The sequence below is a fragment of the Anomaloglossus baeobatrachus genome, chromosome 2, assembly GCF_048569485.1.
Source record: "Anomaloglossus baeobatrachus isolate aAnoBae1 chromosome 2, aAnoBae1.hap1, whole genome shotgun sequence".
Lineage (NCBI taxonomy): Eukaryota > Metazoa > Chordata > Amphibia > Anura > Aromobatidae > Anomaloglossus > Anomaloglossus baeobatrachus.
In genome coordinates this window covers 99,407,779-99,435,261 of record NC_134354.1, presented here as the reverse complement: position 1 = coordinate 99,435,261, position 27,483 = coordinate 99,407,779, and the positions used below count along the sequence as shown (strand labels likewise).

At 47.3% G+C, this 27,483-nt stretch overlaps 2 long non-coding RNA genes across 2 annotated transcripts in view; one reads left to right on the top strand and one right to left on the bottom strand.

The window, feature by feature from the left end:
- Positions 1-27,483, bottom strand: part of LOC142283911 (uncharacterized) — a 79,225-nt gene that overhangs the window by 26,458 nt on the left and 25,284 nt on the right. The gene's annotated exons all lie outside the window — the stretch shown is intronic.
- The window catches only part of LOC142283900 (uncharacterized), a 75,649-nt gene that overhangs the window by 37,133 nt on the left and 11,033 nt on the right, over positions 1-27,483 (top strand). Inside the window, exon 2 of the long non-coding RNA XR_012745480.1 lies at positions 25,180-25,333. This is a non-coding gene — a long non-coding RNA (uncharacterized LOC142283900). The remainder of the gene's footprint in view (positions 1-25,179; positions 25,334-27,483) is intronic.

Here is a 27,483-nt window from a genome sequence, read left to right as displayed (position 1 = left end):
CTAAGTTTGAGACAGTGATGGCTCCCATGCAGACTTTCATACTAAGTTATCTTCTATGGGGTCCTCACTCTGAGTGGGAGGCTGTGGTGGCCCTAATACTGTGTGAGAGGCTGTGGGGGCAATAGTACTGTATGAGGGGCTGTGGGGACTGAAAGTGCCCCCATACTGATTGAGTGACTATAGGGGTTCCCATACTAAGTACGGGCCCTCATACTGAGTGGTATGCTCTAAGGGTCTTCATTCTCTTTGTGGGTTGTGGTGGGCCTAATACTGTATAAGGGGCTGTGTGGATCCTTAGCTGAGTAGTGAGTTGTGGGGGCCAGCATACTCAGTGGAGGAATCTGGGGCCCTTATACTGAGTGTGGAGGTGTTGGGGCATCATAATGTGTGAGGGGTTTTGGGGACCATTATACTGATTGGGGGGGGGGGGCTGTGGGGTCTTCATCCTAAATAGGGGCCCTCATTTTGTGTGGGAGCTGTAAAGGCCCTCATACTGTGTGGTGGGCTTTGGGAGCCCTTAGGAGTACTATGGGGAGATCATACTATAGGGGGGGGGCACTTTAGGGGCAACATGCTGTGGCAATGGTGCTGTGGGAATATCATACTCTGCTGGAGGCACCGTGGAGTCACGTACTACACTGTACATGTGGGATTTGGGGGTTTGGGGGCTTCACTGTAGGGATACGGTACTCAGTATGTGTGGATAGGGACATATTTAGGAGCATCATAATCTATAATGCTTTGTGGTGAGAACACTAAGGGACTTAAATCTGGGTATAATTACTGTTTAGCTCCACAATACAAGTCCGTCTCCTGGCTTATAAAAGTTGGCAGATATAACTTCACCAAGTAAATTTATATAGAGATTTTTTTTTATTTTTTAGAGGAAATGAGCCCAATTAGTACTTTTGCTATGATTTGTGGCTTTGTGATATACGCCACTGAGTAAGGCCATGTTCATATCCCATTAAGGCCCTGTGCGCACTAGAAAATGGAATTTTCTTAAGAAATTCCGCAGGGTCTGAAAGATTTGCGCACCTGTGAAAAAAAAATGCAAAAAAAAACCGCACCGAAATCCGCATGCGTTTTGATGCGGATTTGGTGCGGTTTTTCCGCAGGTTGTTCCCTGCGGAATTTCACAATTACATAAGTGAAATGCCGCAGCTACCTACGGAAAAGATGTGACATGCAATTCTTTTTGCTGTAGGAATCCCGCAGTAAAACCTGTAGCTGTCAAAATCCGCCTAGTGCATAGGTTTTGCTGGTGAATCACTGCAGAAAGGTTATGAACATTTTCTGCAGCGAAACATGCAGCAAATCCGCGGCAAAATCCGCCTAGTGCGCACAGAGCCTAAGAATTAAATGGATGACTCTGATGGATCCCATACAGTGGTATCTGTCACCATAGGATTCCATTGTGAAGAAGTTTTTATTCTTACCGTTTTCTGGAATAGTTAGGTTGGCTGCACTGTTAAGCCTGCTTTACATGTTACGATTCTGCATACGATATCGTATGCGATCGTAACCGCCTCCATCATATGTGCGGCACGTTCAATTTTGTTGAATGTGCCGCACAAACGATTAACCCCCGTCACACGTACTTACCCGTCCATACGACCTCGATGTGGGCGGCGAACGTCCACTTCCTGGAGTGGGAGGGACTTTCGGTGTCACATCGATGTCACGTGGCAGCCAGCCAATAGAAGCGAAGGGGCAGAGATGAGCGGGACGTAAACATCCCGTCCACCTCCTTCCTTCCGCGTTGCTGGCCGGGAGCCGCAGGACGCAGGTAAGATCTGTTAATCGTTCCCGGGGTGTCACACGCTGCGATGTGTGCTACCCCGGGTACGATGAACAACCTGACGTTCAATTCATGAGGAATGAACGACGTGCGTGCGATGAACGTTTTACCGTTCATTCGCAATCGCACGTAGCTGTTACACACTGCAATGTAACTTACGATGCCGGATGTGCATCACTTACGACGTGACCCCGCCGACACATCGTAAGATATATTGTAGTGTGTAAAGCGGGCTTTACAAATAACAATATCCAGTAAAAATGTATATGTTGAAATGAATGTGCTTTTTTTTTTTTTTTTTTTTTTTTACAATGGAAACCATGTGAGTGACCCTGTACAGCAACCATCAGAGGCATCTGTTTAACATATACCATATTTTTCATACTATAAGGTGCACTGAACTATAACGTGCACCTAGGTTTTAGAGGAGGAGAATAAGAAAAAAAAAATTGAAGAAAATCATGTGGCTTTGACACACTGTTATGGGGGGATGTGTCCCAATTCTGTACTAATGTCCCCCATTCTGGGTCCCTTCCTGGTGTATATGTGGCCCATCCGGGTGTATGTGTTACCCTTCCTGAGTATGAGGGATCCTGATTAGTGATGAGCGAGTACTAAAAAGCTCGGGTGCTCGAGGCTCGGGCCGAGCATCCCAAGATACCTGCAACGCAAAAGAACACCAAAGTATTAGGCTAAAAAATTTGATTTTTATTAATATTAAATACACTTTAAAAGACAAAAAGCAAAAAAGGTAATTAAATTATAAATGAATAACACTGCATAAAATCCAGACCTGGTGCAAAACAAATATATATATATCAAAGTTGATTTAATGGAGGGTGGATCTAGATGGCAGCAAGATAAGCCCTAAAAAACAGGCAAAAAAGGTCAAACATGCAAAAAAGCTAAAAAAGACCTTAGTAAAGTGCCCAATGCTGAAAAATATTGCACTACTTTAAACCAAAAAGAGTTTGGTATTTTGTGTTTGGGTCAAAAAACGAGAATCCCACCCAGTACATGGTGTAAACAGGTGGGTCCCGATAGAATGGAAAGACCAGTGCAATTACTAAATGCAAGCAAAGTATACATAGAAAGGGCAGAATTAGTCAAAAAGGATCCATTACCTCAGAGAGTAGAGCACCAGGACTGGCAACCTCAACATATGTTTCCAAATGGGTCTTCGTCAGGAGGTGTGGCTTATTAGTGTAACGCAGGTTTATTTATACAATTAAGTAACCAATCCAAAAGTCAAAGGGCTATCATATGACCCAAATCATTAGAAACCATCTGGGGCAGACAAAGGGTGTTAGGAAAAGAACCAATAGCAGCAGCTAATAATGCCTGCGTTTCATTGACAGCGGGGGTGAGCCGCAAACGTCATGTAGAAAAGGGAATCCCATTTAATCCGATCACGTCACTGGCGCATGCGCACTGGACCGCAAACCATAAAACAGGAAGTGCCGTGCTTCGGGTAGTGCAGCCTCTGCGTCCCATGTCGCTAAGTGACCGGTGGGCGTGCACCTGTATAGAGCCGGAGCACAGACAATTCCATGGAAGGCAGGCCAGCTAGACGCGCTCTGTGATCGGACAAGAGGCATAGCCCAATGGTAAAAACCAGGGAATCCCACATGGCTGTCCAAAGCACACAGTATTATATTGTGTGCACACCGGATCGCAGACAGCTACATGTTAAAGGAATGCGCCCAGAGTATTCATAGATCATAAACATAGATGAAGAAAGGACAAACATGTTTTCCAAACAAAACGGCCCTAGGAGATATATTTAGTAAAATACAGCCATATATAAAGTATACAGGGAGAAAAAGAAAAAAGAAAAAAGCAGAGGGACAAATAATTATGAACCACTGGCAGAAAAGATTTTTTTCTCTTTTACTTCTTCCTTTTCTTTTTCTTTCTCACAACGGAGAGAGGCAAAATACAATACAGAATATTCCTGCACAAGCCATAAGATGACATCATACGATCCAAAGGTCACAGATCAAGCACGTTCAATGATGGAAATGGTACTAGGAAAATAAACATAAGAAAATTAGGAACAAAAATACAAGACAACGTTAAAACCTGCAAAGAAAGAGAACAACCTAGCAGATCCTATGGAACCCAAAAATATGAATTACAGAAAGGAAGCAAACCCAAAATTTTCGTTTAGACCTTTCGGAGAAACTGTATCCAGCCTATAAATCCAACGACTTTCCACCTGGGAAAGAGACCTAAACAAATCCCCACCCCTACTACCCAGCGTAACCTGGTCAATTCCCCTTATCTGTAGTAAACTCGAATCACTGTTGTGATATGTCCTAAAATGTTTTGCCAAAGTTTTAAGTTGTTCGAAAGAAGATGGGAAGACGCAGCAGGTCAATGCTCACTTTCCTTTATGTCCATTATTATTGACAAACAAGAGAAATTGATTACTGAAGTGGACCAACAAATCAAGGAGACGTATACGGACCTACAGAAGGGACTTTCCACCGAACAACTCTCTTTTTTCCACAGAGCTTGATGGGGAAGCCCTCAAATATGAACAGGAAATCTGTTCACAAAAACAAAAAAAATACAAGAGGGATATAAACGACTATGAATCTGGGAAAATCTACAAATGGCAGTATAAAAAGAAAATCAAAAATATGCCTATGTCTAGATCTCCATCTGTGACATCATTGTCTTCAGTGTCTAGTAGTAACATGTCTACCCATGGAGCAGAATTCTCTGGTCACAGATCAATCCGGACTAGAAATGGTGGCCGCAGAGATCAACAAAATTTGAAAAATGTGGACAAAGATGCCCTTTATCAACCCAAGGTAATTAATTTATCTGATCATCTTCTTACGGAAGCTCAAGAGTCAATTTTGAAAAGAGGTCTAACATTTTCTCCGTCTTCTCATTTAGACCGCTTTACGGCCGTAAAAGATGTCCACCTATTTGCTAGGAAAATCATTCTTAAACGTCATTTTGAAAAGGATAAGATCCCGCTTGATACCATCTTCGACACAGAAGAAGAAAGACAAGCTCTTCTTATTTTGGAAAGTTTAGCCAACGAGGAAGGCGGCAATGTGGTGAGTGATCTTCCTCCCCTTTTGGGTTTAAGATCAAAAAATTTTCCAAATTTAAGCACATGTCCTGCGGTGGATATTTTTGTTAAACTTGTTACAGACGAGCTTGAAAATTTATCATTCACCTCAGGGGCCAAACCTAATATGTCTGTTCAGGAGAGGAGAATTTTGGAGGACATGGCAGCCTGGTCTGATGTAGTCTTTAAGCCTGCCGACAAGGGGGGGAATTTGGTCATTTGGCCGAAGGCCCTCTATGAGAAGCAGGCTTTTAGACTACTATCCGACCGGGTGTGCTATAAAAGGCTCTCTTCAAACCCCCTACCGAAGTTCCAACAGGAGCTGAATGATATTATTCTTGAAGCATTTGATAGGGGGATCATATCCAAGAAAATCTGTGATGCCATCATTTCAGTCAAACCAAGGTTACCAACCTTTTACCTTTTACCAAAGGTGCACAAACACCCCTTGGACCCTCCTGGTAGACCCATAGTCTCGGGCAATGGGGGTTTGTGCGAAAGTGTCTGTCAATTCATCGATTTTTATTTGAAGCCAATTGTGTCCACCCTCCCGTCGTATCTCAAAGATACTACCGCTGCTTTAGCTAATTTCGATAACATTTACCTACAGGACAATATGCTTATGGTTACTGCAGACATAGAAAGCTTGTATACCTCAATTCGTCATTCTGATGGTCTAAAAGCAGTTTCCTGGTTCCTGAAAAATAGCAACTTGGAACCATCTCTTTCAGAACTCCTATTGATGTTATTGGAATATATTCTAACACATAACTGCTTTACTTTCAAAGACCAGACATACCTCCAGCTCCAAGGAACAGCAATGGGGGCGGCTTGTGCCCCCTCCTATGCTAATCTTTTCCTTGGAGCTTGGGAGAGGGAAATCTTTGTATGCAATCCCTTACAACAGACGGAACGGGTGCACAATTGGCTTCGATACATCGATGATGTGTGGTTTCTTTGGGAGGGCACCATACAGGAACTGCAAGCCTTTATGGACTGTCTTAATTCCAACACGATTAATTTAAAACTGACCTACCAGTTTGGTACCAGGCTCAGTTTCTTGGATATTGATATTCAGAGGACGGAACAGGGCTATCTGGATACATGTGTTTACCGTAAGCCTACCTCTAGTAATGCCTTATTACGTGCCGATTCTGCTCATCCACCTGGCACAATTAGAGGGATTCCATCCAGCCAATTCTTAAGACTAAGGAGAATCTGCTCATCAGATGAGCATTTCCGGCAACAATCAAGAGATCTTTATGATCGTTTTAGGGCTAGGGGCTATAGCCATAGGACGATACGTCATGGCTTTAATATCGCCAAAAATTCGTCCAGAAACGATCTACTGTATCGGGAACAGTCTAATACTTCAACAAACAAGGACACGGTTAGACTTATAACCACTTTCCATAGTCAATGGAAAGGTTTTCAAGAAATTATATACAGACATTGGAAAACTCTTTTCACTGATCCAGTTCTCAGAAGGATTCTCCCCCAAAGACCCTCGATCACTGCAAGACGATCAAAAAATCTAGGTGATATCCTTGTAAGAAGCCATTATCAGGCAGTTCCTACTAAAAGAACACCTGCCAATAACCAAGGCTTTTTTCCCTGCAGGTTATGCAAAGCCTGCTTGAATTTAGTCAAATGCAAGGATTTTACAAATTCTACCTCGAGCCGCACTTACCAAATTCTTCATCATCTTACATGCTCTTCGAAGGGCGTAATTTATTACGCCACTTGCCCTTGTAAAAAAATCTACGTAGGCATGACTACTCGCGAATTAAAGATAAGAGTGCGGGAGCATGTTCGTGATATAGATAAGGCTAAGACAGCGGAATCTTTCGAACAACTTAAAACTTTGGCAAAACATTTTAGGACATATCACAACAGTGATTCGAGTTTACTACAGATAAGGGGAATTGACCAGGTTACGCTGGGTAGTAGGGGTGGGGATTTGTTTAGGTCTCTTTCCCAGGTGGAAAGTCGTTGGATTTATAGGCTGGATACAGTTTCTCCGAAAGGTCTAAACGAAAATTTTGGGTTTGCTTCCTTTCTGTAATTCATATTTTTGGGTTCCATAGGATCTGCTAGGTTGTTCTCTTTCTTTGCAGGTTTTAACGTTGTCTTGTATTTTTGTTCCTAATTTTCTTATGTTTATTTTCCTAGTACCATTTCCATCATTGAACGTGCTTGATCTGTGACCTTTGGATCGTATGATGTCATCTTATGGCTTGTGCAGGAATATTCTGTATTGTATTTTGCCTCTCTCCGTTGTGAGAAAGAAAAAGAAAAGGAAGAAGTAAAAGAGAAAAAAATCTTTTCTGCCAGTGGTTCATAATTATTTGTCCCTCTGCTTTTTTCTTTTTTCTTTTTCTCCCTGTATACTTTATATATGGCTGTATTTTACTAAATATATCTCCTAGGGCCGTTTTGTTTGGAAAACATGTTTGTCCTTTCTTCTTCTATGTTTATGATCTATGAATACTCTGGGCGCATTCCTTTAACATGTAGCTGTCTGCGATCCGGTGTGCACACAATATAATACTGTGTGCTTTGGACAGCCATGTGGGATTCCCTGGTTTTTACCATTGGGCTATGCCTCTTGTCCGATCACAGAGCGCGTCTAGCTGGCCTGCCTTCCATGGAATTGTCTGTGCTCCGGCTCTATACAGGTGCACGCCCACCGGTCACTTAGCGACATGGGACGCAGAGGCTGCACTACCCGAAGCACGGCACTTCCTGTTTTATGGTTTGCGGTCCAGTGCGCATGCGCCAGTGACGTGATCGGATTAAATGGGATTCCCTTTTCTACATGACGTTTGCGGCTCACCCCCGCTGTCAATGAAACGCAGGCATTATTAGCTGCTGCTATTGGTTCTTTTCCTAACACCCTTTGTCTGCCCCAGATGGTTTCTAATGATTTGGGTCATATGATAGCCCTTTGACTTTTGGATTGGTTACTTAATTGTATAAATAAACCTGCGTTACACTAATAAGCCACACCTCCTGACGAAGACCCATTTGGAAACATATGTTGAGGTTGCCAGTCCTGGTGCTCTACTCTCTGAGGTAATGGATCCTTTTTGACTAATTCTGCCCTTTCTATGTATACTTTGCTTGCATTTAGTAATTGCACTGGTCTTTCCATTCTATCGGGACCCACCTGTTTACACCATGTACTGGGTGGGATTCTCGTTTTTTGACCCAAACACAAAATACCAAACTCTTTTTGGTTTAAAGTAGTGCAATATTTTTCAGCATTGGGCACTTTACTAAGGTCTTTTTTAGCTTTTTTGCATGTTTGACCTTTTTTGCCTGTTTTTTAGGGCTTATCTTGCTGCCATCTAGATCCACCCTCCATTAAATCAACTTTGATATATATATATTTGTTTTGCACCAGGTCTGGATTTTATGCAGTGTTATTCATTTATAATTTAATTACCTTTTTTGCTTTTTGTCTTTTAAAGTGTATTTAATATTAATAAAAATCAAATTTTTTAGCCTAATACTTTGGTGTTCTTTTGCGTTGCAATATCTATCCAGTTTGACAGGCTATGTACTCTATTTACAAGGTTTTGTGTTTACTATCCCAAGATACCTGTGTACTCGGCCCGAGCACCGAGCCCAATGTTATCCTATGGGAGATCCGAGTATTTTTATGAAATTATCCCCCGGCAGCATGTAGAAACCCTAAAAATGTCACAAAAGTCTCAGAAGAGTGCTCAAATGACATGGCAACAGCATGGGGAAGACCCCTTGAAGCATTTATCACTCAAAAGTCACAGCTGTGAACAATTTTGTCCGAGTTTTACGCCATTTTTACAGACTCACCAGAAAACCTTCCAAAATGACACCAAAATGAATTTTCATGGCGGAAATGTTAAGGGCACATACCCAATAGTGAGATAGAGCTGGTGTATGTTACTTTTTGAGATTATGACATGAAAGATTTTACGTAAAAACATTGTGTGGCACTCCGATGTCCAAAACGCACGTTTTGTGCTTTTTACTAGCGATGTCGGTCATTTTTTTTTCATTCTATCTCCCGTCGGTCGGTCTCTATGTCTGTCGGTCGGTCTCTATGTCTGTCGGTCAGTCTCTATGTCTGTCGGTCGGTCTCTCTGTCTTATCTGTCCCTCTAGCTGTCTGTCGGTCATTCTCCCCCCTCTCTCTTACTTACCGTTCCCCGATCTCCGGCGCGGCGCTGCACAGCTGTTCACTAAACTCCGGCGGCTTTTCCTCTTTTGAAAAAGCCGGCCGCCCATTAAACAATCTCGTATTCCCTGCTTTCCCCGCCCACCGGCGCCTATGATTGGTTACAGTGAGACACACCCCCACGGTGAGTGACAGGTGTCACACTGCACCCAATCACAGCAGCCGGTGGGCGTGTCTATACTGTGCAGTGAAATAAATAATTAAATAATTAAAAAAAACGGCGTGCGGTCCCCCCCAATTTTAAAACCAGCCAGATAAAGCCATACGGCTGCAGGCTGGTATTCTCAGGATGGGGAGCCCCACGTTATGGGAAGCCCCCCAGCCTAACAATATCAGTCAGCAGCCGCCCAGAATTGCCGCATACATTATATGTGTCACGCTCCCCGGGTCCTCGGTTCCGCTCCCCGGGTCCTCACCCCCGCTCCCCGGCTCACCTGCCACGCTCCCCGCTCTCCAGCCTCCGGTGCCCGTCCTTCCCAGGTCCCCTGGTCTCCGATCCCGGCGCCCGACGGCTTCCCAGGCCCTGGCCGGCTCCCCTGCGTCCTCCTCTCAGCTTCCTTCCCTGGCTTCTGGCACCCGGGCGGCGCGCATGCGCATTAGGGCGCGCGCGCGGTCACTGACCCTTTCTTAAAGGGCCAGCGTCCATTAACAGGAAATGAGGCTAAACAGGTACAGGGTATAAAGGGGGTTATTGTCCAAGGGGGCGGGGCCTGATCTTCGTGTTTCCTAAGCTAGGAGTCAGGTCTCCTGGTGTCTCTGTGCATATACTCACCTATCTCTCTTGTAGAGCCGTGCCTGCCTCGCCATCCAGTCCTGCCGTATCCTGAACCCCGAACGCTGTCCATCTGCCATCCTGACAGTCCGCACCATCTCGGATCCCTGCGGTGACCCGTCATCTCGCTCCAAAGGTTCCGGACCCCGCCTGACATCATCTCGGCTTCCGAACCTGAGCTGCGTCACCCGGACTACCACCCGTGACTCCGTGGTCCCAGGGACTTCTCCGCTATACTCGTGTGCACGGACTGTTCTGCTGTTTATAGTGTTCCAGCTACCGGACTCTTTACTACCATCTAGGAGTTCGGCCCAGTGGATCCACCTCCTGGGTCTGCCCGTCCACCTGGCCGTGACAGTAAGATCAGGCCATGGATCCCGCTGCAGCACTAGCAGCCGTACAGGAGGAACTCCAACGCCAGCGTGAAGTCCAGACCCGCATGCTGCAATTCATGTCTTCTGTGGACGCCCGCCTGAACACGCTACAAACGGCAGTTACGACTTCAACATCCCGGGCTTCCACTAGTCAATCCACGGATCCAGCTCCTGTGGCGACTTCTTCAGATACCACCAGACTTCGGTTGGCTTCACCACCCCGGTACGCCGGAGACCCCAAGACCTGCAGGGGATTCTTAAACCAATGCTCCCTCCATTTCACGCAGCTGCCGCATTTGTTTGCCTCCGACCAAGCCAAGGTCGCCTTCATCATGTCCCATCTAGAGGGTGAGGCACTGGCGTGGATGAACCCCTTGTGGGAGAAGGGGGATCCTGTGACCACGAACATCCAGGACTTCCTGCAGGCATTCCGTGGTACTTTTGATGAGCCCGGACGCGCCTCCGCGTCTGCTTCGTCTCTTCTCCGGTTACGTCAGGGGACTCTGACGGTGGGTCAATACGCGATCCGGTTTCGCACCCTGGCCTCAGAACTCGGGTGGAACAACGAGGCCCTAACCGCCGCCTTCTGGGAAGGACTCTCAGGGCGAATTAAAGACGAGCTGGCGGGTCGTGACGTACCGACCACCCTGGATGCCCTGATTGCCCTAGCGACTCGAGTGGACATTCGCTTTCAGGAGCGATCCAAGGAAGTGTCCCGTGAGAGACGTCCAGTACGGCATTCCTCTCCTCCGCAGAAACCCTCCGTACTTCAGTCATCGACAGCTGGGGCTCCCGTCCACGAGCCCATGCAGATCGACCGAGTGCGTCAGTCTGAACAACGTCGAGCAGAGCGGCTCGCCAAGGGTCTCTGCTTTTACTGCGGTGAGGACACACACCTGCTACGCTCCTGTCCAGAGAGGCCGGGAAACTCCAAAGCCTAGGGTTGGTAGGAGAGGCCACCCTAGGTGCTGGGACTCTCTCTGACCCGGTTACATGGACAGTGCAAGTGACAACGGGAGAGACGCGGTTCACGGCTGATGCCTACCTCGATTCCGGGGCAGCAGGCAATTTCATCCAGCAGGCCACGGTGGACAAGTACCGGGTGCCTGTTATTCCACTCGACAAGCCCCTAGTGATTGCCTCGGTGGATGGGAGACCCCTCTCTGACACCATCTCCTGGATCACCAGGCCGGTCGAACTGCGTATCGGTGCCCTTCACACCGAGAACATCGCTTTCTACGTTCTCCCACACATGTCCCACCAGATCCTGCTGGGACTTCCATGGTTGCGGACACACGAACCATCAGTTAGCTGGGGCACTGGCGAAATCACCCGATGGGGCTCTTCGTGTCATGAGAGGTGCCTAAAGTCCATACAACCCATCCGACGACCTCCGGTTCCAGAGAACCTACCGGGGCTGCCCTCGGCCTATTGGTCCTTTGCAGATGTCTTTGATAAAAAGGAATCCGAGGTACTGCCGCCACATCGTCCATACGATTGTGCCATCGACCTGCTCCCAGGAACAACACCACCACGAGGACGCATATATCCTTTATCTCCAGCCGAAACAAGGGCCATGTCTGCTTACATCTCAGAGAGCCTGGCAAGAGGGTTCATTCGGAGATCCTCCTCTCCTGCTGGAGCAGGTTTCTTCTTTGTCAAGAAGAAAGAGGGCGACTTACGCCCATGCATAGACTACCGGGGTCTGAATCAAATCACCGTAAAAAACAAGTACCCTCTGCCGCTCATTCCCGAATTGTTTGACCGGCTTAGAGGAGCTCGTGTGTTCACCAAGCTGGATCTTCGGGGTGCTTACAATCTGGTACGCATCCGCTCTGGTGACGAATGGAAAACCGCGTTCAATACGCGCGATGGACATTATGAATACTGCGTGATGCCCTTCGGCCTGTGTAACGCTCCTGCCGTCTTTCAAGAACTGGTGAACGACGTGTTCCGGGACCTTCTCTACATCTGTGTGGTAGTGTATCTAGATGACATCCTTGTCTTCTCTCCGGACCTCCAAACCCACAGAGAAAACGTACAGCTGGTTCTACAAAGACTGAGAGAGAATCGTCTGTACGCAAAGTATGAGAAGTGTGTCTTTGAGCAGTCTTCTCTCCCCTTTCTGGGGTACATCATCTCTGATACTGGACTGCAGATGGATCCCAAGAAGGTCTCCGCCATTCTCAACTGGCCTCCTCCTTCTGGACTGAAGGCAATCCAACGCTTCCTGGGATTCGCCAACTACTACCGCCAGTTTATCCCTCACTTCTCTGCCTTGACTGCTCCTCTCTCCGCTTTGACTAAGAAGGAGGCTAATCCAAAGGACTGGTCACCTGCGGCTGACGCCGCGTTTGGCTCTCTGAAGCGGGCTTTTGCTTCCTCTCCTGTACTCCACCGTCCGGAGTTAAACCGCCAGTTCACCTTGGAGGTGGATGCCTCCTCCTCAGGAGCCGGAGCAGTGCTCATGCAAAAGTCCTCCTCCGGGAAGATGGTGACTTGTGGATTCTTCTCCAAGGGCTTCTCAGCGCCTGAACGCAACTACACCATCGGTGACCGAGAGCTCTTGGCAGTCAAACTGGCTTTGGAGGAATGGCGCTACCTCCTGGAAGGTGCAGTGTACCCCGTGATTATTTACACGGACCACAAGAACTTGGAATACCTACGGTCCGCTCAGCGTCTGAACCCACGGCAAGCCAGGTGGTCCCTATTCTTTGCCAGGTTTGATTTCCAGCTTCACTTCCGACCCGCGGACAAGAATGTACGCGCTGATGCCTTGCCCAGGTCTTTCATGCCCATGGAGCAGGAGGAAGAGACTACCCAACCCATCATTTGTCCTAGTAAAATCATTCCGGTGGCCCCTGTCACCCTGGCCCAGATACCGCCCGGGAAGACCTATGTCTCCGAGACCGACAGGCAAAAAGTCTTACACTGGGGTCATGCCTCAAAAACAGCCGGTCATGCAGGTCAGAAGAGAACATGGGGTGCGATTGTACGCCATTACTGGTGGCCATCCCTTCGCACGGACGTCGCTGCTTTTGTCTCTGCCTGCTCCTCTTGTGCCAGGAACAAGACGCCCAAGCACCTGCCATATGGCCGTCTTCTGCCTCTGCCTATACCCTCAGTTCCATGGCAACACATAGCGATGGACTTTATTACGGACTTGCCATTATCCTCCGGGCACACAGTCATATGGGTCGTGGTGGATCGGTTCTCCAAAATGGCTCACTTCGTCCCTATGGCCGGACTGCCCTCTGCTCAGGAACTCGCGGACGCCTATATACAACACATCTTCCGCTTGCATGGCTTTCCATTACACATCGTATCCGACAGAGGAACTCAGTTCACCTCCCGCTTCTGGAGGGCTCTCTGTAAACATCTGGGAGTGACTCTGGACTTTTCATCTGCATACCATCCTCAGTCTAATGGCCAGGTAGAGAGGGTCAATCAAATCTTGACCTCTTTCTTACGTCACTATGTTAACGCCCATCACGACGACTGGTCCGCTCTTCTTCCTTGGGCTGAATTCTCCCACAACCACCACATCAGTGAGTCGTCCTCCAGCTCTCCCTTCCATGTCGTTTACGGACTTCAGCCTTCCATCCCATTGCCTGTATCCCCTTCTTCGGATGTCCCTGCTGCAGATACAGTAGCCCGTGACTTTGCAACCATTTGGGACTCTGTCAAAGCGTCCCTTGGGCGTGCTTCCCTGCGGATGAAAAGACACGCAGACAAGAAACGTCTGGACCCTCCGTGTTTCTCTCCTGGAGATCTCGTCTGGCTTGCTTCCCAGTACGTCCGCCTGAAGATACCATCATACAAGCTGGGTCCTCGCTACATTGGGCCGTTTAAAGTCCTCAACAAGATCAATGAGGTCTCCTACAAGCTACAACTCCCGGCCACGATGAGGATACCCAACTCATTCCACGTCTCCCTGCTCAAGCCGGTTGTCCTTGGTCCCTTCTCCGCTGCTGCCAGTCCGGCTCCTCCACCTATTGCCGATGACGACATCTATGCGGTAAGGGATATCGTGGCCATGAAGACCGTACGAGGTCGACAGTTCTTCCTGGTGGACTGGGAAGGGTATGGTCCTGAGGATAGGTCCTGGGAGCCCAGGGAGAACGTGGGCACTCCTCTGATCCGTGCCTTCATGTCCCGGTTGCGGGGAGGGGGGCGTGGGGGGGGGGGGTACTGTCACGCTCCCCGGGTCCTCGGTTCCGCTCCCCGGGTCCTCACCCTCGCTCCCCGGCTCACCTGCCACGCTCCCCGCTCTCCAGCCTCCGGTGCCCGTCCTTCCCAGGTCCCCTGGTCTCCGATCCCGGCGCCCGACGGCTTCCCAGGCCCTGGCCGGCTCCCCTGCGTCCTCCTCTCAGCTTCCTTCCCTGGCTTCTGGCACCCGGGCGGCGCGCATGCGCATTAGGGCGCGCGCGCGGTCACTGACCCTTTCTTAAAGGGCCAGCGTCCATTAACAGGAAATGAGGCTAAACAGGTACAGGGTATAAAGGGGGTTATTGTCCAAGGGGGCGGGGCCTGATCTTCGTGTTTCCTAAGCTAGGAGTCAGGTCTCCTGGTGTCTCTGTGCATATACTCACCTATCTCTCTTGTAGAGCCGTGCCTGCCTCGCCATCCAGTCCTGCCGTATCCTGAACCCCGAACGCTGTCCATCTGCCATCCTGACAGTCCGCACCATCTCGGATCCCTGCGGTGACCCGTCATCTCGCTCCAAAGGTTCCGGACCCCGCCTGACATCATCTCGGCTTCCGAACCTGAGCTGCGTCACCCGGACTACCACCCGTGACTCCGTGGTCCCAGGGACTTCTCCGCTATACTCGTGTGCACGGACTGTTCTGCTGTTTATAGTGTTCCAGCTACCGGACTCTTTACTACCATCTAGGAGTTCGGCCCAGTGGATCCACCTCCTGGGTCTGCCCGTCCACCTGGCCGTGACAATATGCGACAGTTCTGGGACTGTACCCGGCTCTTCCCGATTTGCCCTGGTGCGTTGGCAAATCGGGGTAATAAGGAGTTATTGGCAGCCCATAGCTGCCAATAAGTCCTAGATTAATCATGTCAGGCGTCTATGAGATACCTTCCATGATTAATCTGTAAATTACAGTAAATAAACACACACACCCGAAAAAATCATTTATTAGAAATAAAAAACACAAACATATACCCTGGTTAACCACTTTAATCAGCCCCAAAAAGCCCTCCATGTCCGGCGTAATCCAGGATGGTCTAGCGTCGCATCCAGCGCTGTGCATGGAGGTGACCGGAGCTGCAGCAGACACAGCCACTCCTGTCACCTCCACGCAGCTAATGAAGACAGCCGCGCGATCAGCTGAGCTGTCACTGAGGTTACCCGCTGTCACTGGATACAGCGGTGGCCGCGATTAACCTCAGTGACAGCTCAGCTAATCGCGCTACTCACCGCCGCACCGGTCAGGGTCAGCTCCACGCAGCAACTGAGGTGAGTAGCGCGATCAGCTGAGCTGTCACTGAGGTTAATCGCGGCCACCGCTGGATCCAGCGGTGGCCGTGAGTTACCTGACTGACAGCAGCTGATCGCGCTACTCACCTCAGTTGCTGTGTGAAGCTGACAGGAGCGGCGGTGTATTCTGCAGCTCCTGTCACCTGCATGTAGCAGAGCTGGATGCCACGCTGGAGGTCCGTGGAGTACGCCGGACATGGAGGGTTTGTCGGGGTTAATAAATTGGTGATGAGGGACTTTGTTATTGTTTTTTATTTCTAATAAAGGATTTTTCGGGTGTGTGTTTTTTAACTGTAATTTACAGATTAATCATGGAAGGAATCTCGGGGAGACGCCTGACATGATTAATCTAGGATTTAGTGGCAGCTATGGGCTGCCATTAACTCCTTATTACCCCGATTTGTCAACGCACTAGGGTAAATTGGGAAGAGCCGGGTACAGTCCCAGAACTGTCGCATCTAATGTATGCGGCAATTCTGGGCGGCTGCTGACTGATATTGTTAGGCTGGGGGGCTCCCCATAACGTGGCGCTGCCCATCCTGAGAATACCAGCCTTCAGCCGTATGGCTTTATCTGGCTGGTATTAAAATTGGGGGGACCGCACGCTGGTTTTTTTAATTATTTATTTATTTTACTGCACAGTATAGACACGCCCACCGGCTGCTGTGATTGGGTGCAGTGAGACACCTGTCACTCAGCGTGGGGGCGTGTCTCACTGCAACCAATCATAGGCGCCTGTGGGCGGGGAAAGCAGGGAATATGAGATGGCTGTGTGCAGAGCACAGCGCGCCCGCCGGTATAAAGGCTCGGTCACGCTGTGCGGGCCGGCCAATCACTGCAATTCCACAACTAACAGGGCTGTGGCATTGCAGTGGTCTGCCAGCCAATCCCTGCATGAGGGCTGGCTCTCAAAAGAGCGCCAACATGCAGGGATGAAGACCACGAGTACAGCACGAGTATCGCGAGATTACTCGGTCCCCGCCGAGTAGCCCGAGTACAGTGATACTCGTGCGAGTACCGAGTAGTGACAAGCATACTCGCTCATCACTAATCCTGATATTTGTCTAGTGACCGGCAGCGCTTGGAACTCAGGCAGCTAATTATAACGGGGGGCTGGAATGGCATAATGATCCTCTGACGTGTATTGTCACTGCATGTGCGGCTTCATCAGGAAGGGTCCATTGTCACAAGTGGGTATCGGTCCATACATTACACTGGATCTCTCCACTTCCCCTACAGGGAAGAACCAGCAGGTTTGGTATTGAGTGTATGATTTGTGTGTCAACCAGTTTGTAGACGACACATACTTAGCTGGTATCCAGTGTATTATAGTATTGATTATAGATTGTGTTTTCCCGATTTGTCCACTATTTGCCTTATTTTGTGACACTATTGCAGACTTTGTGTAACCTGTATATTTTTCAAATATTAATGGGGACATGTACACTCTACTGTTACCTAATGTAGAACATCTTTGGCATTTGTTGATTTTATGTGGTTTTAACTCGTGTATTATTTGTACTAATAAAATAAATAATGAATTGTGGTTTGTGGTGGTGTGCTCCCTTTATGCATTGTCTTTCTTCTCCTTTAATAGACTTGCATGAGATGCAGAAAATCTGTGTATAAAATCCGCAGAGGAAGGGCAGTAAAAATGCCTGTAATTCACATGACTTTATCAATAAAGTTTTAGTATAGTTAAGAGACTGGGCAAACGGAAATTATATAAAATTATATAATTATATTAAATAAAGCAGTTTTATTTAAACTGAACATACCAAAAAGAAATAAAAAAAATGCAACTGAAAACGCATGTAAAGAAAAGCACTCAAAAATACAAGTTGCCTAATTTAGCTAATTGGTGCAGAAATACTACAGAACGTCTGCAGCAACAAATATTCATTGTGGGAACTTGACTTAAGATGTGTAATGTCTGTAGTTTTTGCAATTTTAATGCTGCATGTGACTCACCATGCTAAAGGGACCCACTTGGACTCTATTGTCCAAGGTCCAACAAGCCTCTGGAGGCCGCTCTGTCTGCAAGGATGTGTATACATTTCTTATGTAAACTTGATTAGCCACCGAGAAAAACCAGTTTTACCAGTTTTCTGTAACGCAGCTATAGAACATTAAGCCACAAGGTGAAGCTAAAAAATGTCTGCAATTCATTTTTTTTTTCTAACAGCAAAAAGGCCATGCTTAGTCGGCTGTAATTTCTGTCTGAGTGCTGATCATATGTACACCAGTACTATGACCACTGCTAGGGCACATCAGCGTCTATAGTAAGCGATCCTGTAATCTACAATTTAGACAGTATACAATTTCTATTCTATGGGTACTCTACATATTCTTTCCAGGATTATGATATGTGCAATGTGACTTCCGAGAGATGGTGAGGGTAAGGCTATGTGCGCACGTTGCGTACTAGCCCTGCAGATATTTCTGCAGCGATCTGAAGAGCACATGTGCGCTTTAGATCGCTGCAGAAATGTCCGTAGTGAGCGCCGATTCCATGCGCTCTGCCTGCAGCTCCTGCCATAGACAGAGCAGGAGCTGCCGGCAAAGCGCAGGAAAGAAGTGACATGTCACTTCTTTTTGCGCAGCACTTCGGCAGTAGCCGAAGCGCTGCGCTCTTAGACGCCACGTGCGCACGGCCCCTGCACAATCTCCATAGACTGTGCAGGGGACGCAGGACGCATGCAGTTACGCTGCGCTACAAAGCGCAGCGTAACTGCATGTTTTTACGCAACGTGCGCACATAGCCTATGGTGTTGGATGGCTAACATGAGCCAAAGATGCTGCCTGGTGTCTATTTGTGTGTTTACAATAAAGGTTCCCCTGACAAAGCTATAAGCGAAACGAGGAATAGTGTGTGGTGTGATTCACTTGGCCCACTTATTATGGCATGCGGTGGATATTGTATGAATTATCTTCCATGATTACAAAGCATTTTTCTTTTTCTAGGTGATTAGCACAACTTTTATGGTCAGATTATTATAAAGTTGTTTTGTACAATATATAATATATATATCATATACAATACAATATTATTATAATTTCAGTGGAGTTTATCCTTTGTGCTATATCACACTATCATGATGAATTTTTATTGTGACATCATGTTTATTATATTTTCTTGTCTGTAGTTCCCATTATTGTGCTTCAACTGGTTTATTAATATATCTATTGTTGTTTCTGATATTATATTATGCTATTTTGAGAGCAACTACTATGACCACACTGTCTACATGGATTTTTAATAGTTATTCTTTTGGCAATTGTTTGTGATTATTTTTTCTGTAGTTCATAAAGTTTGTGTCGCGGTCGGAGGAGGGGACGCTGCGCTCTCCCACTGCTCGGGTCCGGCTGCCGCTGCTGCTGCGGCCGCTGCTGCTCAGTGGCTCGAGCGATGGGCCGGATCCCGGGTGAAAAGGGGTTTGGTTTTGGGGATTTATTGTCCGTGACGCCACCCACGGTTGTGGTGATTTTTGGTAACACCACCGCTGCTCTGTATGGGGTTCCCGGGAGCGGTGACAGGGAACAGCAGAGTTGTTAGTTCTCCCCTCCGTGGGTAGGGGTTGGTTGTCCCGGGGCCCAGTGATGGGATGGAGGATGAGGGATGGCAGGCCAGGTGCGGGGCCTGGTGAGGTGCAGGGTCACGGGGGCAGCGCTGTGCCTCACGGCACGGTGGTACTCACTCAGCCAGTAATGATGACACAGTTCTCGGTAAAACACACGGCTGGAAAGACGGTTCCCACGGACGGCTGCTGTTGCTTTTCCCCGGTAGGTAACGGTGACTGTCTCTTTTCCTGCACCTATGTTCAATGTTGGTAGCAATGGATTCCCACCGGTAACCCGCTCCCCGACTTGGATATGGGCCGGAGGAGCCCCTCTTTGCCCGCAGGCGCTGGCCCTGAGAAACTGGTGCCTTGGCGGTGGCGGTGTCTCTCTCATACGGTTGGACGGTTGCCTTCAATCGGGACTTAGTTGTTTGGAGACCTGGAGGTCCCCTTCACTGACGGATTTGGCAAATTCATGGCGACTCCTAGCCTTGCCGGGATCCAAAAGGCCCCTGCCAATGGTGCTGGCTTCTCCTTGTGTACCGGTCCGGTACCGCCGGGCCACCACCCGTCCGCGGTCCTTACGGTAACTCCGATAGGCCACTCCTGCAGACGGTCACCGCCATCTGCTAACCTTGCTGTCTCGGTCCGGGGCACACACCCGGACCAACTTCAGGCTTTCAAACTGTCACTTTTTCTCTTTCACTACTGTCCCTCCTTCTACTTCAAACTCCAAACCTAATCTCTGCCTGGTTTTCCTGCCTCCAGCACTGTGAACTCCTTGGTGGGCGGACACCAGCCGCCTGGCTCCACCCCCTGGTGTGGACATCAGCCCCTGGAGGAAGGCAACAAGGATTTCAGGTCTAGCTTAGGTGTGCCTAACCGGGGTGTAGGGTGTGGTGATGCCATTACCTGTGACCCCTGGCTTGTCCAGGGCGTCACATTTGCATATTTGTATGAAAATAAAGTTTAGTTATTTATGGCTGTAAGTCTGGCATCCCTGCAGGGAAGCCGGCTCACTCACCCTCACGGCCAGACAGTGTCCTCCCAATACTTCCTTGCGCCGTCCACGTATGCTACTTTATCTTTTCTCCTCCTGGGGCCTGTGCCCGACGCACAGAACCTATGGGTATGCACTTACGGCATGCACACAAACTCAGGCCCTCTTCTTAAAGGGCCGGGGTACCATTTCCCAAAAATGCCTCTCAGCCAATGTATTTAAGTCACCTCCCATTAGGGGAGGTGCCTGTGCAACGCTTCTAGTTAGTCTTACAGTCTGCTAGTTAGTTGTCAGGTCCCGTGCTTCTGTCCCATTAGCTGTACTTGTACCTGTCTTCCTATACCTACCTGTCCCTATCATGCCTACCATACCTATCTATATCCGGGTTTCTATGTGCCTCAGCCATCCAGTACCTGCCTGCACCTGAGTCTCTACCTGAGTCTGTTTTGTCTCCTGTGGGTGAGCTGCCTTGCGACAGGTGCTTAGTTATGCCCCTCTCACTAAAGGGTAATCCTGGGTCTCCCCTGTGATCCAGTGAGTGCACTCCCACCGGCCACCTTAAAAACAACACCGGCGGTGAGCGTTACAGTTTGTGCTGTCCATGGATTCCTATACCCTTTCGCTGCCAGCGCTTGACCACGAGATGTCACAGATGCGGAAACAGCAAGAATAGATACTGTCCTTTCTGTGGATCATGAACGTCTGAATGACCTGGATCTGGCTGTGTCATATGCATCTGTCCATCCAGCAGCTCCGGTACCAACAGAATCCTGGCCCTGTTTGTTTGCTCCACTACGTTTTGACGGTGATCCCAAGCAATGGCGAGAGTTCAGTTATCAGTGCTCCTTGCACTTTGAACTTTTGCCACGTCGGTTCACTTCGGAGCAGGCCAAAGTGGCTTTCCTGATGTCACACCTTGGTGGGGAGGCGCTTGCTTGGAGGTGAAATGCGATGGGGTCTTATACATCTGGCTCCATCCCTCCAGAGGCCGCTGGTGTCCCAGCTTCCAGTTGCAGCTCATGCTCCCAAACCTATGGAGGTTGACCATGTGAAGAAGTCTGAACAATGTCAGACCATCGTTGAGCCGTGGGCCTGTGTTTCTACTGCGGAGGTGCAGAACGCAGTACACTTTTGGTATTGCCGTATCTGGAACGACCCGGTCTTTAAAACTGTCATACAATTTAACTCCATCCGTGCACATCATGAAAAAAAAAAATAATAGTAAAAAAAAAGTATGTGCTTAGCAAAGAAGTAATAATATAATGGTTGCATATTTCTGCGAAGCTGTGAATTTATCTCATCTCTAAAGTTTCAGAGTATCTTGACTACATGTAAATATTAACGTAATCTTCAATTAACTTTCATTCACAATTGCAAATTGCGGACATGATTAATAACCAACATTGGACCAATAAATTCCTAAATCAAAGGAAAGGCATTAACCCCTTCATCTCCAAGCCTGTATTCACCTTCCTGACCAGGCCAAATTTTTCAATTCTAAACAAGAAGTAACAAGGCACTCCCAGAATGTGATGAAAGATATATTTATTAATGTGCTTGACAACAAGAACGTTTTCGGCCCAAAATTGGACCTTCCTCAGTAGCACATATGTGAGGAGGAACGTAGTGTGGACTGCAGGCGCGGAATCCACCGCTGCATGGGGGCTGGATTCCGCGCCTGCAGTCCACACTACGTTCCTCCTCACATATGTGCTACTGAGGAAGGTCCAATTTTGGGCCGAAAACGTTCTTGTTGTCAAGAACATTAATAAATATATCTTTCATCACATTCTGGGAGTGCCTTGTTACTTCTTGTTTACATGGCCTTGGAACCTGAAGTGCACCCCAGCATCCTTTGAAATTATACGAAGGAAGTGCCATTTTCTTCTTTATATAAATTTTTCAATTCTGGCCAGTGTCACTTTATACGGTAATAACTGGAACGCTTCAACATTTCCCAGTGATTGAGTTAGGTTTATTTTTTCGTGCCCCTTTGTACTTATTAGTGGTAAGTTTATTTCTAACAATATCAGGCATTTGAACACAGAGCGCAAGAGTCTTTAAATTTACCAAAATGACTAACTAATACGATACTGCTTGGGCACTTTCTATTTTTCTACTCTTGTATGGTTGTATTTGCGATAACCGTGCCCTAAGGAGTATTCCATCCATTGTGCAGCCTTGCATATGGGCCTTCTGAGTCATGACCTGATTTAAGGTCATAGGCCTAGGCTATGGGTCCGTGATTTAGCGGCACAATGGATGTGTTTGCCCCTATATAGGATCATTTTTATGGGCATGAGGTTGCTAGAATAAGATTTAGATTTATCCGGTCTAGCAGGTCCGATATAACTTTTGACATATTTCCTGGGTCACGTGGGGGTCTCCCCTCTTCCTTCACCTACTCAATCTGGTTTTTTCATGAATTGTTTTGTATGTACTGCAATACCCTGTGCACTATAAAATAAAAAATAAAATGTTTTATACATTTGTATCACGGTGTCTATGGGGTATTTCTATATTTTGGTAAATTTAAAGACTCTTGCGCTCTGTGTTCTAATGTATCTTCGAGTTGTTGCCTATAATGTCTGGATTTTTTAGGTTAAATATCAGGCATTTGGTACATATTTTTAAATCACAATTTTCTAACTTTTACGTTTTATGCCTTTAACTTCTGAAATTATATATATATATATATATATATATATATATATATATATATATATATATATATATATATATATATACTCAGATCTCCCCTTTGGAGATGGCTGACAGTGATCATTTGCGGTACTGAAATTTCTCACCTCACATGCATACTGGGGGCAGTCAGTGGACATGAAACTGAAGCTGATGGTATAAAATGGTAGGAGATTTGTATTAAAGTCTTATTGTAAAATTGCTTATCTATTTTGAGGAAATAATATTTTAAAACCTTTATGTAGTTACAGGATATCTAATGTGTAAGAGGTGGATTTACTAATGTGAGACATGTAATGACTGACAGTCTGCTCTCCTGACCTACATGTCTCACACTGGTAACGCCTCCTGTCATTTACAACAAGATCTGCAGGCAGATTTTGACTGCTCAATTACATATTCAGAAAAATGTGGATTTCTCTGAAATCCATGTTTATCTTAATATGTTCTCTGTTTAAATTGTGTTTTGGGATGACTGACTCCCTTTAAAGCTGGATGTAACACTCAGAACTGGGGATGGTGCTGTGGCGAGCAAAAGTGGATCCACTGGACCACAGGGGACCCCAGTCCTACCCTTTTAATAGGGTAGAGTCCGGGACTGTGGCAGCTGACCCCCAGGGTAGGAACGGATACACAGGTGTTGACAAGCTGAGTCACTATAGTAAACAGGGACCACCAGGGTAGCAGAGGCAGATGGTACGGCCAGGATGGACAGGCACAGTCACTAGCAAGGCTGGGACCACTGGGATGGCTGAGAAAGATGGGACGGCCAGGACGGACATGCAGAGTCACTAGAAAGGCTAGGACCTCTGGGATAGCTGAGGCAAATGGTGCAGCCAGGAAGGACAGGCAGAGGCACTAACAAGGCTGAAACCACCGGGATGGTTGAGGTGAATGGCATGGCCAGGACGGACACAGTCACTAGTACCAACAGGACAGGACCGACAGGTATCAGGTACCAACAGGACTGGATGGACAGGTAGCAGATACAGGCAGGACAGGACTGGAACCAGGAGCCAACAGGGCAGGATAGGACAGAAAAGGGGACCTGATAACTAATTGGCTAGGATACTGGACACTAACTAGCTAAACTAGGGTATTGAGCAGGCACATCCCCTAGTGGGAGAGTGCCTTAAGTACCTAGTGCCTTTTATCAATAGGCTAAGAGGCACTTCCTGGGAGTGATGCACTGGCCCTTTAAGAGAAGGGCAGCAGTGCACGCGCATGCCCGAGAAGCACTCGTGGAGGCCCTGTGCCATGCACACATGCCCCAGAAGGGGGAAGTAGGAGACAACCACAAAGAGGAGCAAAGAGACGCCGGGCAGCATGGAGGGAACCAGCAACGGCGGCGTCCTTGCAGGAGCAAGGAGTGCAGGGACGCCAGTGCTTCACTGGACAGGGCTTTAAGCTGTATATTAGCTTTTGCATTATGAATAGTTTATTTCTCCAAATTATACTAGAACAAGACGAAGAACAAATATTACAGAACAAACCCAATCTGTATTATTGCCTGGTGCTTTCCAGGAGAACAACAATCTGTTCTGTTTACATTAAAGAATGCTCATTATGTCCCCATGAATAGGTAACTCTGTGATTGTCAAACATACAATGCCTTGGATAGTTTGGTGTTATGGTTTGATACAAATCAAGTATATTTTGCAACTAGAATTAGAAGTGTCAACTGGGGCTTCCAGGCAAAATATGAGGCCCCAACATAATGTATTCCGTCTCCTTAACAATACACAGTGAAAGAGAATACGCACATAGAGTCCGAAACGAGGGAGAATAAGGACATAGAGTCCGAAACGCCTCCTTTTTGTATCTTTTCACTGCATTTTAACATGGACCTCAGATACGGATGGAACTTTTTATATTTTGTGAATAAAATTTTTGGTTTTATCGTGATCGCAGCGTTTCTGCCGAATATCCTTTCTACCCTCCTACAGTGAAACTGGGTGTATGATTCTTGGCTTGATCGGTACACCCCTTATACGTCATAAGAGAACTAGACCATAGATTTAGGTCACCCAGGGGGACCAGTAAAAAATGTAAAAAAAACCTCTTAGAAAAATATTTTTCAAACAGATATGTATATATAAAAAATACGACTCAGATATCCATCATGCAGTATCATCAGGGAAGTGTTTGATCAGTTCCAAATTTATTTTGCAGGAAGACACCGACACCAAACATACAGCCAATGTCATTAAGACCCAGCATAAGGAAGAGCAAGGAGCTCTGGAAGTGATGACATGAACAGCCTTCAGCAATGAGACTGTCTAGGATTACATGAAAACAAAAAGTAAAGGGGACTTATATCACCAAAGTAGGTGTGATTGTGCATTATGATGAGCTATTGGACTGCAAAGGGCACATATATTGTTCTTGCACAGGGGACATTTTATATATCCTGGATCTTTGGTCTGTTTCCCAAACATCACTGTCAAGTTCTGTAAAAACTGTGTGCAAGTGTACCTAGAGGAATGGATGTTGTTTTGAAGGCAAAGGACGATCACAGAAAATATTGATTGAATTTATATTTTCTTTTGATCATTCACTTTAAAGGGTACCTCTCACATGAAAAAATGCTATTAGATAAGGGTTAATCTGCAGGTTAATAGTGTTTTGAAGGTGCCCAGCTCCTGCAAAAGCAACTTTATTCTCCCCAGCAGTATTCAGGCTTCTGTCTTAAGGCCACTTTACACGCAACGACATCGCTAACGAGATGTCGTTGGGGTCACGGAACTCGTGACGCACATCCGGCCTCGTTAGCGATGTCGTTGCGTGTGAAACGCACGAACAACCGTTAACGATCAAAATGACTTACCTTATCGTTGATCGTTGACGCATCGTTCTAATCCCAATTATCGTTGCTGTTGCAGAACGCAGGTTGTTCGTCGTTCCTGCGGCAGCACACATCACTCTGTGTGACACCTCAGGAACGAGGAACATCACCGTACCTGCGGACGTCGGCAATGAAGAAGGAAGGAGGTGGGCGGGATGTTACACTCACTCATCTCTGCCCCTCCACTTTTATTGGGCGTCCGCTTAGTGATGTCACTGTGACGCCGCACGAACCGCCCCCTTAGAAAGAGTGACGTCGCCAGGCACGTAAGTACATGTGACCGTTACTTGCGATGTTGTGCGCCACGGGCAGTGATTTGCCCAAGACGCACAACCGACGGGGGCGGGTGCTTTCACGATGTTGCTGTGTGTTAAGTGTCCTTTAGGGGTGGCGCCGGCATGGGTTCAGTTTCAGCTGTGTGCATGAAGAGTGGTGGCTGTAACGGCTCCCAACACTGACTGACAGCAGCTCAGCATTAGAACCAGCTGTCAGTCAGTGCTGGGGTTGGTTACAGTTTTGCTCTCCATTAATTGTGCCCAAAGTGAGTATTTTGTGTAGCCACCATTAGTTGGTTTCAGATCAGCAGACATACAGTTAAGTCCATTAATATTTGGATAGTGACACAGGTTTTGGCATTTTAGCTGTTTACCAAAACATATTCAAGATACAGTTATATAATCAATATAGCACAGCATAGGAGTGACGTCACCGTGCAGGCACAGGGCGAGAATGATGGAGCGGCCTCTCCATGTTTCATCATTGCTGTATGCGATGACTGGCAAGGGGGGCCCAGTGCCGCCACCGCTGACACTAGGCCCCCATGACTCATGTAGTCTGCCACAGAACAGCGCAGCTCATATCTCACAGAGAAGAACCGGCTGTTGATCTGCAGGATGGGCCCCTAACCTGCCGGGCCTTGTCGCAATGGCAGCCTCTGCGACCATGGTCGTTACACCCCTGAAGCTGAGTGTATGTAGGTATGTGTGTATGTGTGCTTTATGTTCGCTAAAGGAATCTGCACTGTCGCATGTACTATCAAAAAATTTTGCACAGCCGCCTCAAGTGACTCAGGGAACGTCATAGACTATATTTTGAGAGGAAAATGTAACCCTGCGCTTTACAGTTATTCACCAAAAAAACTGGTTACATTAAAGTCAATGGCGCTGGGAGCTACAGGTCATTAATAGGACGGAGCTGTGATTGGTTGCTATAAGCAACAAAGGACATCTTAGTATAAGAAGCTTATGTGTGAGGTAATATGATATCAGTGCATAGACAGATAGAGAAAGAGACATAGAGAGACAGACAGAGTCAGATAGAGAAAGAGACAGACAGACAGGGAGAGAGACAGACAGGGAAAGAGACAGACAGGGAAAGATAGGGACAAGGAAAGATAGGGACAGAGATAGACAGACAGGGAAAGAGACAGACAGGGAAAGAGACAGACAGGGAAAGAGACAGACAGGGAAAGAGACAGACAGGGAAAGAGACAGACAGGGAAAGAGACAGACAGGGAAAGAGACAGACAGGGAAAGAGACAGACAGGGAAAGGGATAGACAGTGTAAGGGACAGACAGGAAGCTAGAGAGACAGAACAGTAGCGGATTCGCCCGCCATTAGTCTAATGTGTA